Raw genomic sequence first — 13,052 nt, forward strand, 5'->3', positions numbered from 1 at the left:
AGGCGATGTCTTGGTTGCTCGTGGTGTCTACGTTGTTGGAATTGAAGATGTTGGATGTGGTGCTTGGTTTAGAATTCTTCTAACGGCACGAGCATCCCGACAATGTACGCCGTCGCCGACTCTTTGTCTAATGGCTTTTTTCTCATGCCCGCCCGGATCCTGCAACCCTCTTAAGGTGTGTGTGGGGGGGGGGGGTATGTTGATTCGGTCAGTTCTAGAGCCATGGTCGCGCGAAGGAGGTGCCTTACATTAGTCGTGATGCGGTCTAGGTGCCTTGTGACTTGTATCCTTGCCTTCACTACCTGGAATTTGGGCTAGGTGCCCCTACATGGTGGGCGCCTAGGCACCCTGTGGGCCCTCCTGGCCCAAGCCTAGTCCCCCTGGATGCTCATTGGTGCAAAAGTGGTCCTCGTACTTTTTATGGATGTTTTCCAAAGGTTTAAATTACCTATTTTTCGTGAAAATACAAAACAATGGAAACTGGCACATGACATTCTATTAATAGGTTAGTCCAGATAAACTTCAAAACCTTTTTCTTAAGTTATGGAAATATGGCATGAACAATTAAAATATTAGGCGCGTTGGAGACATATCAACATCTCTAAGCTTAATTCTTTCTCACACTTGAGCATATAAGATGATAAACAAAGATAATATTATTATGTGAATGCCATCCCAATGTAGATCAATACTTTGATAAGGTAATCTCAATCACTTAAATAGTTTATACACCCTATCTTAACAACCTTTTGAATAGTAATACCTAATGGGGAGGTCAAGATAACTTTGTCAAACACTCCATACTTTAAATGTGGATGTTATACGGGAAGCCAAACCATACTCTAGATCATGTAATGATTTCTTCCACCTTAGTTTTCCAAGAAAGATATTTTACAAACCTTTGGATTAGCAAGTAAAACATGCTCAATTATCTCTTTTGTTTTCTTTCAATATAGACTATCGCTCAAGTGAGCAAAATTTTAGAACACCATCATTATAACTGAGCATAAAGAATATCAAGGCTTTAAGAAAATTTATTTGCTTTGGATTTTCACATGAATATCAAAGATTGTGACAACTTGATAAACAAGCCATACACATGATCATAGTAATCATTAGTCATGATCTTAAAGATTCAAGTCATGGTCGGGTTGGATTGTTTTGGCTCTCGAAATTGCATAAGACCTCGGATTTAGATGATCCAGTAAGTAAATTATTCACTACGATGAGGCGAAGAAAATTTATGTTGACATGTTTATATTTTGAGTTAATATTAATTGCATTTATTTCTATGCCAAAATCTGATGTCAACCATGCAGTCATCATTGATAGTTGGCCATGGATGGGTAAGAAATAAGGGATCAGTAATACTAGATTCTAATAATGTTTGTCTCCTCTTTGAGCAGGAGGGCCTGTAGGTGAAAAAGGCGAGCACCAACGGCCGCCTTTTGCAGATCTGGTCGAAGGAGCACTGACACAGTAGATTACCAGCATGCGATGGTGTGGTCGGTCGTGGATGCAATAGAGCCAAAGTCAAAGGATGCCAATGCTTTTTTTAAATGTCCAACAACTACTGTTTTCCATTATATGGGTGTGGGGTAGAGTAGGAAAAGTATGTACATTAGGGCACCAGAGGTGGCCAAAGGATAAAACCAAAAAGAAAGAGAGATAGCACAACTATGAAGCACAAAAAGGATCAAACTCTACTCTCTCGTCCTGGGTCCCCAAAAGTGGGTTGCATAAACTTTGCTCCCACTATCCTCCATTCTTCTAATGAGCATATGATTTTCTCGACAATCACCATGACTATAGAGATTTTTCGCTTGAAAATTCTGTTGTTTCCTTCCAGCCATAGCTCCCAGATGACAAGAATCAATAGAGATTTTATTCCTTTCTTGCAATTGACAGGGGCAACATCAATGATATCTTCCTAGTAGCTTTGTGCTCTGTTGTGGTTGATCAAATTCTGGGGTTTGAGGTTTTCACATCCTTTCCATCTAGCAACTCCCCTCCATATTTCCACGGCGACTGGGCATTGCAAGAACAGGTGTGTGGATGTTTCCAAATTTCTAACACACAATGGATAGAAGTATTCATTGGGCCAGCCCCAGCAGGCGATGAGCGCACCAAATCTTGTCATGTATGGCTAGCCAAACAAAAAAATTGCAGCGTGGTGGAGCCCATGCCCTCCATAATAGGCTGGGGAACTTAGAGGTTGCTCGTCCTGTGAACCGAAATATATATGTTGCTGCCGTGTTGTAGCAACCCAAAGTTGTGGTCTTCCACATAATTTGATTTTGCATGTGTTGCTGCAGCACATGGGGGTTATGATGACCCACAAGTATAGGGGATCAATGGTAGTCCTGTCGATAAGTAAAAGTGTTGAACCCAACGGGGAGCATAAGGAATAAATAAGCAGTTTTCAGCAAGTATTCTCTACAAGTGTTGTAAAGTAGTAGTGATAGATAGTTTGATAGCAAGATAATTTGTAGCAAGTAACCAAAGTAACAAGATGCAGCAAAGTGGCCCAATGCTTTTACTGCAAAGGACGAGCCATAAGTACTTCTTATAGTGAGCAAAACGTTCTTGAGGACACATGGTAATTTTGTCTAGTTAACTTCATCATGTTTAGTTGATTCGTGTTCACTACTTTTGTAAGTTGCTATGAGGGTGCAATGGTGAAAGTGCAATCATGCCCTTAAACGTATTTTGATGTTGATGACAATATACACATAGGGGACTAACAGAGTTTGCCAAGTATATCTCAGGTTTTAGTCCCCCGGGATCGTATGTATGGATTATGACTACGGAAATATTTATCTTCCTCAAGAATGAAGAAACAAGTGTACTGGCTTAGGCCCTATGTTTGTTCTTGAGTATAGGGATCCCGCACTATTAAGAGGGGAGCATGGGATCTCGCGAAAGTCTTGCTCAAATGATATTCCTTAAATACTCATCTCCTGAACCCTGTCACTATCGGACGACCAACACATGTCGGTCGACCGGTATTCACCGGACGTCCGGTACTTTCTATATAGAGTCAAAACATTGGATTTCCGATGTCTACCGGATGTCCGACATTTTCTTCACAAAGCCCAAACGTCGGATTTCCGGTGTCCACCGGACGTCCGACACTTCCTTGTCAGAACCAAATCGTCGGACTTCTAGTCCCTGTCGGTCGTCCGGTGCCTACCGAGGCCTCGGACGTCCGGTATACACCGGTGTCCGGTACTTCCTATGCAATGCTAAATCGTCGGACTTCCGGTCCCTATCGGACGTCCGGTGTATGCCATGGCCTCAAACATCCGGTATGTCTCGGACGTCCGACGGCTACTGCACTCAGATTGGCCGCAACTACAACTTTGGGGGATACTATATATACCTCTCACCTAACCCGTGGGAGGTTTGACCATTCACTTTGAACTTTCTCAAGAACACTTTTCACTCTCTCTCTCACACACTCCTACACCAAATCTTAGATCCCTAAGGGATTTGAGAGCATTTGAGAGAAGTTGTCCACTCAAGTGATATATCCACTCCTTCCCCATCTTTGCACCCAAGGAATTCGTGATTTGAGCAAGTCTTCAGCTTTCCCCCGTCATTCTTGTTACTCTTGGAGGTTGAAGACTCCTAGGCGGTAGGAGTCATTCGGAGAGGAATCGACCATTGTGATTACCCCCGGAAAGTTTGTGAGGGTTTGGAGACCACCCCAAGGTTTACCACTAGTGGTTGAGAAACGCATTTGTGGTGTTGTCAAAGGGAGAATAGGGTGAGCCTTCGTGGCGTCGGTGTGCCTTCGTGGTAACATCCACCTCTCTAACGGTGACGTAGCTGAAGGAAATATGCCCTAGAGGCAATAATAAAGTTGTTATTTATATTTCCTTATATCATGATAAATGTTTATTATTCATGCTAGAATTGTATTAACCGAAAACTTAGTACATGTGTGAATACATAGACAAAACATAGAGTACCTAGTATGCCTCTACTAGACTATCTCGTTAATCAAAGATGGTTATGTTTCCTAACCATAGACATGTGTTGTCATTTGATGAACGGGATCACATCATTAAGAGAATGATGTGATGGACAAGACCCATCCGTTAGCTTAGCATTATGATCATTACAGTTTCATTGCTATTGCTTTCTTCATGACTTAGACATGTTCCTCAGACTATGAGATTATGCAACTCCCGAATACCGGAGGAACACCTTGTGTGCTATCAAACATCACAACATAACTGGGTGATTATAAATATGCTCTACAGGTGTCTCCAAAGGTGTTTGTTGGGTTGGCATAGATCGAGAATAGGATTTGTCACTCCGTGTATAGGAGAGGTATCTCCGGGCCCTCTCGGTGATGCTCATCCTATAAGCCTTGCAAGTAATATGACTAATGAGTTAGTTGCGGGATGAAGCATTATAGAACGAGTAAAGAGACTTGCCGGTAACGAGATTGAACTAAGTATGATGATATCGACGATCGAATCTCAGGCAAGTAAAACACCGATGACAAAGGGAACAACGTATGTTGTTATGCGTTTTGACCGATAAAGATCTTCGTAAAATATGTAGGAGCCAATATGAGCATCCAGGTTCCGCTATTGGTTATTGATCAGAGATGTGTCTCAATCATGTCTACGTAGTTCTCGAACCCGTAGGGTCCGCATGCTTAACATTCGATGACGATTTGTATTATGAGTTATGTGTTTTTTGATGACCGAAGTTTGTTCGGAGTCCCGGATGAGACCACAGACATGACGAGGAGTCTCAAAATGGTCAAGACATAAATATTGATATATTGGAAGACTATGTTTGGATACCAGAAAAAGAGTTCGGCATTTTTCGGGGAACCGAGGGGTTACCGGACCCCCTTGGGGAAGTTATGGGCCTAGATGGGCCATAAGGGAGTAGGAGAGGGAAGGCCAAAAGGTGGTGCATGCCCCTCCCCTTAGCGGTCCGACTGGACTAGGGAGAGGGAGCGCGGCCCCCTCTTTCCTCCCCCTCTCCCTCTCCTTCCCTCCTTCCCCCTCTTGGACTAGGAAAAGTGGGGGGGGGGGGAATCCTACTAGGTTTGGAGTCCTAGTAGGACTCCCACCCATGGTGCGCCTCCCCCTTGGCCGGCCTCCTCCTCCTCCCTCCTTTATATACAGGGGCAAGGGGGCACCCCAAAGCACAACAGTTGTTCTCTTAGCCGTGTGCGGTGCCCCCCCTCCACAGTTCAACACCTCGGTCATATCATCGTAGTGCTTAGGCGAGGCCCTGCGCCGGTAACATCATCAACACCGTCTCCACGCTATCGTGCTAACGGAACTCTCCCTCGTCCTCAACTGGATCAAGAGCTTGAGGGACGTCATCGTGCTGAATGTGTGCTGAACACGGAGGTGCCGTACGTTCGGTACTTGGATCGGTTGGATCGTGAAGATGTTCGACTACATCAACCATGTTACTAAACGCTTACGCTTTCGATCTACAAGGGTACGTGGACACACTCTCCCCTCTCGTTGCTATGCATCTCCTAGATAGATCTTGCGTGATCGTATGAATTTTTTTGAATTGCTACATTCCCCAACAGTGGCATCCGAGCCAGGTCTATGCATAGGTGTTTTATGCACGAGTAGAACACAAGGTGTTGTGGGCGATAATAGTCATATTGCTTACCACAAACGTCTTACTTTGATTCGGCGGTATTGTTGGATGAAGCGGCCCGGACCGACATTACATGACCGCGTTCATGAGACTGGTTCCACCGATGTGCTTTTGCACATAGGTGGCTAGTGGGTGTCTGTTTCTCCAACTTTAGTTGTCGAGTTTGAGTACGGCCGGTCCTTGTTGAGGGTTAAAACAACACACTTGACGAAAAACCGTTGTGGTTTTGATGCATAGGTAAGAACGGTTCTTTCTAGAAGCCCGTAGCAGCCACATAAAACTTGCAACAACCAAGTAGAGGACGTCTAACTTGTTTTTGTAGGGCTTGTTGTGATGTGATATGGTCAAGACATGACGTGATATAAATTGTTGTATGAGATGATCATGTTTTGTAACAGAGTTATCGGCAACTGGTAGGAGCCATATGGTTGTCGCTTTATTGTATGAAATGCAATCGCCATGTAATTGCTTTACTTTATCACTAAGTGGTAGCGATAGTCGTAGTAGCAATAGTTGGCGAGACGACAACGATGCTACAATGGAGATCAAGGTGTCAAGCCGGTGACGATGGAGATCATGACGATGCTTCGGTGATGGAGATCATGAGCACAAGAAGATGATGGCCATATCATGTCACATATTTTGATTGCATGTGATGTTTATCTTTTTATGCATCTTATTTTGCTTAGTACAGCGATAGCATTATAAGATGATCCCTTACTAAATTTCAAGGTATAAGTGTTCCCCCTGAGTATGCACCATTGCTACAGTTCGTCGTGCCGAGACACCACGTGATGATTGGGTGTGATAAGCTCTACGTTCACATACAACAGGTGCAAGCCAGTTTTGCATGTGCAGAATACTCAGGTTAAACTTGACGAGCCTAGCATATGCAGATATGGCCTCAGAACACTGAGACTGAAAGGTCGAACGTGAATCATATAGTAGATATGATCAACATAGTGATGTTCACCATTGAAAACTACTCCATCTCACGTGATGATCGGACATGGTTTAGTTGATTTGGATCACGTGGTCATTTAGATGACTAGATGGATGTCTATCTAAGTGGGAGTTCTTAAGTAATATGCTTAATTGAACTTTAATTTATCATGAACTTAGTCCTGATAGTTTTTGCATGTCTATGTTGTTGTAGATCAATGGCCCGTGCTACCGTTCCCTTGAATTTTAATGCGTTCCTAGAGAAAGCTAAGTTGAAAGATGATGGTAGCAATTACACGGACTGGGTCCGTAACTTGAGGATTATCCTCATTGCTGCACAGAAGAATTACGTCCTAGAAGCACTGCTAGGTGTACCACCTGCGCTAGCAACTGCAGACATTGTGAATGCCTGGCAGACGCGTATTGATGACTACTCGATAGTTCAGTGTGCCATGCTTTACGGCTTAGAATTGGGACTTCAAAGACGTTTTGAACGTCATGGAGCATATGAGATGTTCCAAGAGTTGAAGTTAATATTTCAAGCAAATGCCCAAGTTGAGAGATATGAAGTCTCCAACAAGTTCTATAGCTGCAAGATGGAGGAGAATAGTTCTGTCAGTGAACATATACTCAAAATGTCTGGGTACCATAACCACTTGACTCATCTAGGAGTTAATCTTCCTGATGATAGTGTCATTGACAGAGTTCTTCAATCACTGACACCAAGCTATAAAGGCTTCATGATGAACTATAATATGCAAGGGACGACAAAAACGATTCCCGAGCTCTTCGCAATGCTAAAGGCTGCGGACGACCACTAGTTTCAAGAAAAAGGGCAAAGGGAAGAAGGGCAACTTCAAGAAGAACAGCAAGCAAGTTGCTGCTAAAGGGAAGAAGCCCAAGTCTGGACCTAAGCCTGAAACTAAGTGCTTCTACTGCAAAGGGACTGGTCACTGGAAGCGGAACTGCCCCAAGTATTTGGTGGATAAGAAGGATGGCAAAGTGAAAGGTATATTTGATATACATGTTATTTATGTGTACCTTACTAATGCTCGTAGTAGCGCCTGGGTATTTGATACTGGTTCTGTTCCTCATATTTGCAACTAAAAAAAGGAGCTACGGATTAAACGAAGATTGGCTAAGGACGAGGTGACGATGCGCGTCGGAAATGGTTCCAGGGTCGATGTGATCGCCGTCGGCATGCTACCTCTACATCTACCTTTGGTATTAGTTTTAGACCTGAGTAATTGTTATTTGGTGCGTTGAGCATGAACATTATATCTGGATCTTGTTTGATGCGATACAGTTATTCATTTAAATCAGAGAATTATGGTTGTTCTATTGATATGAATAATATGTTTTATGGTCATGCACCCTTGTTGAGTGCTCTATTTTTATTGAATCTCGATCATGGAGATACACATGTTCATAATATTGAAGCCAAAAGATGCAAAATTGATAATGATAGTGCAACTTATTTGTGGCACTGCCATTTAGGTCATATTGGTGTAAAGCGCATGAAGAAACTCCATGCTGATGTGCTTTTGGAATCACTTGATTATGAATCACTTGGTACTTGCGAACCAGGCCTCATGGGCAAGATGACTAAAACTCCGTTCTCTGGAACAATGGAACGAGCTACTGACTGATCAGAAATAATACATACTAATGTATGCAATCCAATGAGTGTTGAGGCTCGTGGCGGGTATCGTTATTTTCTTACCTTCACAGATGATTTGAACAGATATGGGTATATCTACTTAATGAAACATAAGTCTGAAACATTTGAAAAGTTCAAAGAATTTCAGAGTGAAGTGGAAAATCATTGTAACAAGAAAATAAAGTTTCTACGATCTGATCGTGGAGGCGAATATTTGAGTTATGAGTTTGGTATTCATTTAAAACAATGTGGAATAGTTTCGCAACTCATGCCACCTGGAACACCACAGCGTAATGGTGTGTCCGAACGTCGTAACCTTACTTTATTGGATATGGTGCGATCTATGATGTCTCTTACTGATTTACCGCTATCGTTTTGGGGTTATGCTTTAGAGACGACTGCATTCACTTTAAACAGGGCACCATCAAAATCCATTGAGACGACACCTTATGAACTGTGGTTTGGCAAGAAACCAAAGTTGTTGTTTCTTAAAGTTTGGGGCTGCGATGCTTATGTGAAAAAGCTTCAACCTGATAAGCTTGAACCCAAATCGGAGAAGTGCATCTTCATAGGATACCCGAAGGAAAGTGTTGGGTACACCTTCTATCACAGATCCGAAGGCAAGATATTCGTTACTAAGAATGGATCCTTTCTAGAGTAGGAGTTTCTCTCGAAAGAAGTGAGTGGGAGGAAAGTAGAACTTGATGAGGTAATTGTACCTTCTCCTGAATTGGAAAGTAGTTCATCATAGAAATCAGTTCCAGTGTTTCCTACACCAATTAGTGAGGAAGCTAATGATGATGATCATGAAGCTTCAGATCAAGTTACTACCAAACCTCGTAGGTCTTCTAGAGTACGGTCCGCACCAGAGTGGTATGGTAATCCTCATTCTGGAAGTCATGTTACTGGACCATGATGAACCTATGAACTATGAGGAAGCGATGATGATCCCAGATTCCGCGGAATGGCTTCAGAAGATGAAATCTGAGATGGGATCCATGTATGAGAACAAAGTGTGGACTTTGGTGCATTTGCCCGATAATCAGCAAGCCATAGAAAATAAATGGATCTTCAAGAAGAAGACTGACGCTGACGGTAATGTTACTATCTTCAAAGCAGAACTTGTTGCGAAAGGTTTTCGACAAGTTCAGGGAGTTGACTACGATGAGACTTTCTCACCCGTAGCGATGCTTAAGTCTGTCCGAATCATGTTAGCAATTGTCGCATTTTATGATTATGAAATTTGACAGATGGATGTCAAAACTACATTCCTCAATGGATTTCTGGAAGAAGAGTTGTATATGATGCAACCAGAAGGTTTTGTCAATCCAAAGGGTGCTAACTAAGTGTGCAAGCTCCAACGATCCATTTATGGACTGGTGCAAGCCTCTCGGAGTCTGAATAAACGCTTTGATAATGTGATCAAAGCATATGGTTTTATGTAGACTTTTGGAGAAGCCTGTATTTACAAGAAAGTGAGTGGGAGTGAGGGAGTTCTGGATTAGGGGGTATCCGGACAGCCGGACTCTATACTTTGTTCGGACTATTGGAGCGTGAAGATACAAGATTCAAGACTACGTCCCGTGTCCGGATGGGACTCTCCTTTGCGTGGAAGACAAGCTTGGTGATTCGGATATTATATTTCCTTCCTTGTAACCGACTCCGTGTAAACCCTAGCCCTCTCCGGTGTCTATATAAACCAGAGAGTTTGGTCCTTAGAGGGACGATCACAATCATAATCATCATAGGCTAGCTTCTAGGGTTTAGCCTCTACGATCTCGTGGTAGATCAACTCTTGTACTAATCATATCATCAATATCAATCAAGCAGGAAGTAGGGTTTTACCTCCATCGAGAGGGCCCAAACCTGGGTAAACATTGTGTCCCTTGTCTCCTGTTACCATTAGCCTAAGACGCACAGATCGGGACCCCCTACCCAAGATCCGCCGGTTTTGACACCGACATTGGTGCTTTCATTGAGAGTTCCTCTGTGTCGTCGCTGCAAGGCTTGATGGCTCCTTCAATCGTCAACAACACGGTCCAGGGTGAGACTTTTCTCCCCAGACAGATCTTCGTGTTCGGCGGCTTCGCGCTACGGGCCAATTCGCTTGGCTAACTGGAGCAGATCGACAGCTATGCCCCTGGCTACCAGGTCAGGTTCGGAAACCTGAACTACACGGCAGATATCCACGGATACTTGATCTTCAATAGATTCGGGCCTGTGCCAGGAGCGCCGAACAGTCACGATGAGCACGGCTTAGACCTGCTGTCGGAAAATGCTCGGGATATCACCCCTGCAGTAGCCTCGGACCTAAATCTGAAGCAGACTGCGTTGCCCAAGGATGGGTGGATGGAACCCGCCCCGCAGGCCGCACACTCATCGGTGGTAGAGCCGAACATAGGCCTCACCCCTAAAGAAGCCTGTGATGCCACACCCCCGGACTCGTATCCGGTTGTAGGTTCCGGTCCACGTGCTCCCGAGCCTGCCGAGCCTGGTTGGGCTCAGGTGATGGAGCTCACCATTGCGGATATCTTCCAGCACTCGGCCCTTGGCGACGTGCTGAATTCGTTAAAGTCTCTCTCCTTGTCAGGAGACTCATGGCCGAACTATGTCCGGCTCGAGTGGGAAGCAGGCGACGAAGGAATTCGTTACCCACCCACAACCCACTTCATTGCCATGATCGATGATTTAACCGACGTGCTTGACTTCGACTGTGAAGACATCGACGGTATGGACGACGATGCAGGAGAAGAACAAGAACCACCGCTCACAGGGCGGTGGACAGCCACCTCCTCATATGATATACATACGGTGGATACTCCGAAGGAAACCAATGGCGATGAGGCAACAGAGGATAACCCCTCAGGGAAGAAAGCAAAGCATGGGCATCGTCAACGCTGCTCCAAGCCCCGCCACAACAATACCGGCACAGGAGACGAAAACAATCCAGATGGTGCCAAAGATGAATACAACCCTGATCAGCCTACCTTCAAGCAGGCCGGACTGGCCACGGTTGGATACTTGGAGAGGAACAACTATATCCCCCCCTCCGAAGATGAGGTAAGCCTCGGCGATGCCGAATTCGGCGTGCCTGAGGATCCCGTGGAACAAGTTCGCTTCAAGTGACGGCTCATGGCCACAGCGAGGAGCTTGCAAAGGAAACAACGACAGCTCAAAGCTGACCAAAATTTGCTCGTGGACAGATGGACCAAGGTACTGGCCACCGAGGGATACAGACTCGACCGCCCCAACAAATGGCACACACGGCATAATTTGCTACCTCAACCTAAGAAGGAGAACCTAAGGCACATACCCCGACGTCAACATACCACCACGGTCCAAGAAAATACGAAGGATACACGAGGAGGCATCCTCAAGCCTCGGCGCAATCATCATAAACATCAAGTCAGGGAAGTTGGTGCCGAATTCAGCGGTCCCCAGCCCGGTCAGCGAAAAAAGAACAGCCCAGGCCCATCCGGCCCAGGCAGCATGCTCGATCAACCATGTGAAATTCATGGTACCCCCAGAAGGGCGGCTAAGCATACCAATAGAGAATGCAGGATCTTCCAAACAAAACGGTCGATCTTGCACCAGAAACAATGAAGGGAGGTCTCGAACAACAAATGACCAGTCAAACATGGTGAGGAAGATCCCTTCACAGTACAAAAATACGGCCGATCATCTCTAATTACCTCGACCGTCCGGACAACACCAGCCATAGCAATTTTATTGCACTCACTATCTACCCAGTAGCTTGGGGGCTCCATTTTACACGAGCCCCCACAGGCATAAAACTATCAATAACATCTCCTCAAAGATGCAAGGTGCAAAGGCCAAGTTTTAACTGACCCACCACACTAATGGTTGTCTTCGGATCATCAAACAAATACCACGCCGAAGAATAAGTCTTCGGCGTTATCCCCTTATATAGTAATTACCACATACTATCGGGACAAACCACGTTGGCTAGATTCAACGAGGTACAACATCAGGCCAGTCCCGCGTGACATAGTCACAACCATGGGCAAGGTCAAACCCCATCCTTAGAGTGGAAATCATACCGCCGCCGAAATAGCGAGTCGTGCTCGTTTATCAAATTTTGATTCGGCAGCCAAACACCCGGACACCAATTGAGGAATTCGAACTACATTATGGCGTGGTTCAGCCAGGCTCTGCTCAGGCACCCGCGGTTCAACCACAACGATATATGCAGCTGCCTTTAAGCATTTGTCTTTACAGACTAACTTTGGCGCAGAACAGGACTGGTGACGCGAAATCAGCTGGGACGCACAAAGGCAGGCAGTCCAGATACACCTCTGATCCACACACAGCCTCCTCTAGTCCGGCCATGACAGGTTTCGCCAAAAATACTCCTTTTCATAAGCATACACCGCACTCATATGCATAGATATGTCATTTTACTACAATGCGTAGACTTAAATAACACTTATTGGCTGTCTTTTCTCATTGATGCCTCTTTGTCACAAACAGCACCCATGCCTTGTGTTACGCGCGATTATGCCAGGGGCTTCATAGTATGGCAATAAAGTCCGACCACCTTTTCGGTCGCTCGGCACCCCGAACTTATAGCACTATATGCATCAGCTCCGAATCATGTCTCGGGTCATTAGTTGGGTTTGCCCGGCTGCCATGTTTTGGTACCTTACGTTCCGCCCCATAGGCTAAGGTAGCGCTGGGAGAACTACTGCGATTGTGTCCCGGTTCTTCCGGACGAGCACCTCGGTAGAGAAAGCCGAAAACTGACTGTCATGATACAGCGAGAGCTGGTCAGCTGTTCGAG

The sequence above is a fragment of the Triticum dicoccoides genome, chromosome 1B (assembly GCF_002162155.2).
Source record: "Triticum dicoccoides isolate Atlit2015 ecotype Zavitan chromosome 1B, WEW_v2.0, whole genome shotgun sequence".
Lineage (NCBI taxonomy): Eukaryota > Viridiplantae > Streptophyta > Magnoliopsida > Poales > Poaceae > Triticum > Triticum dicoccoides.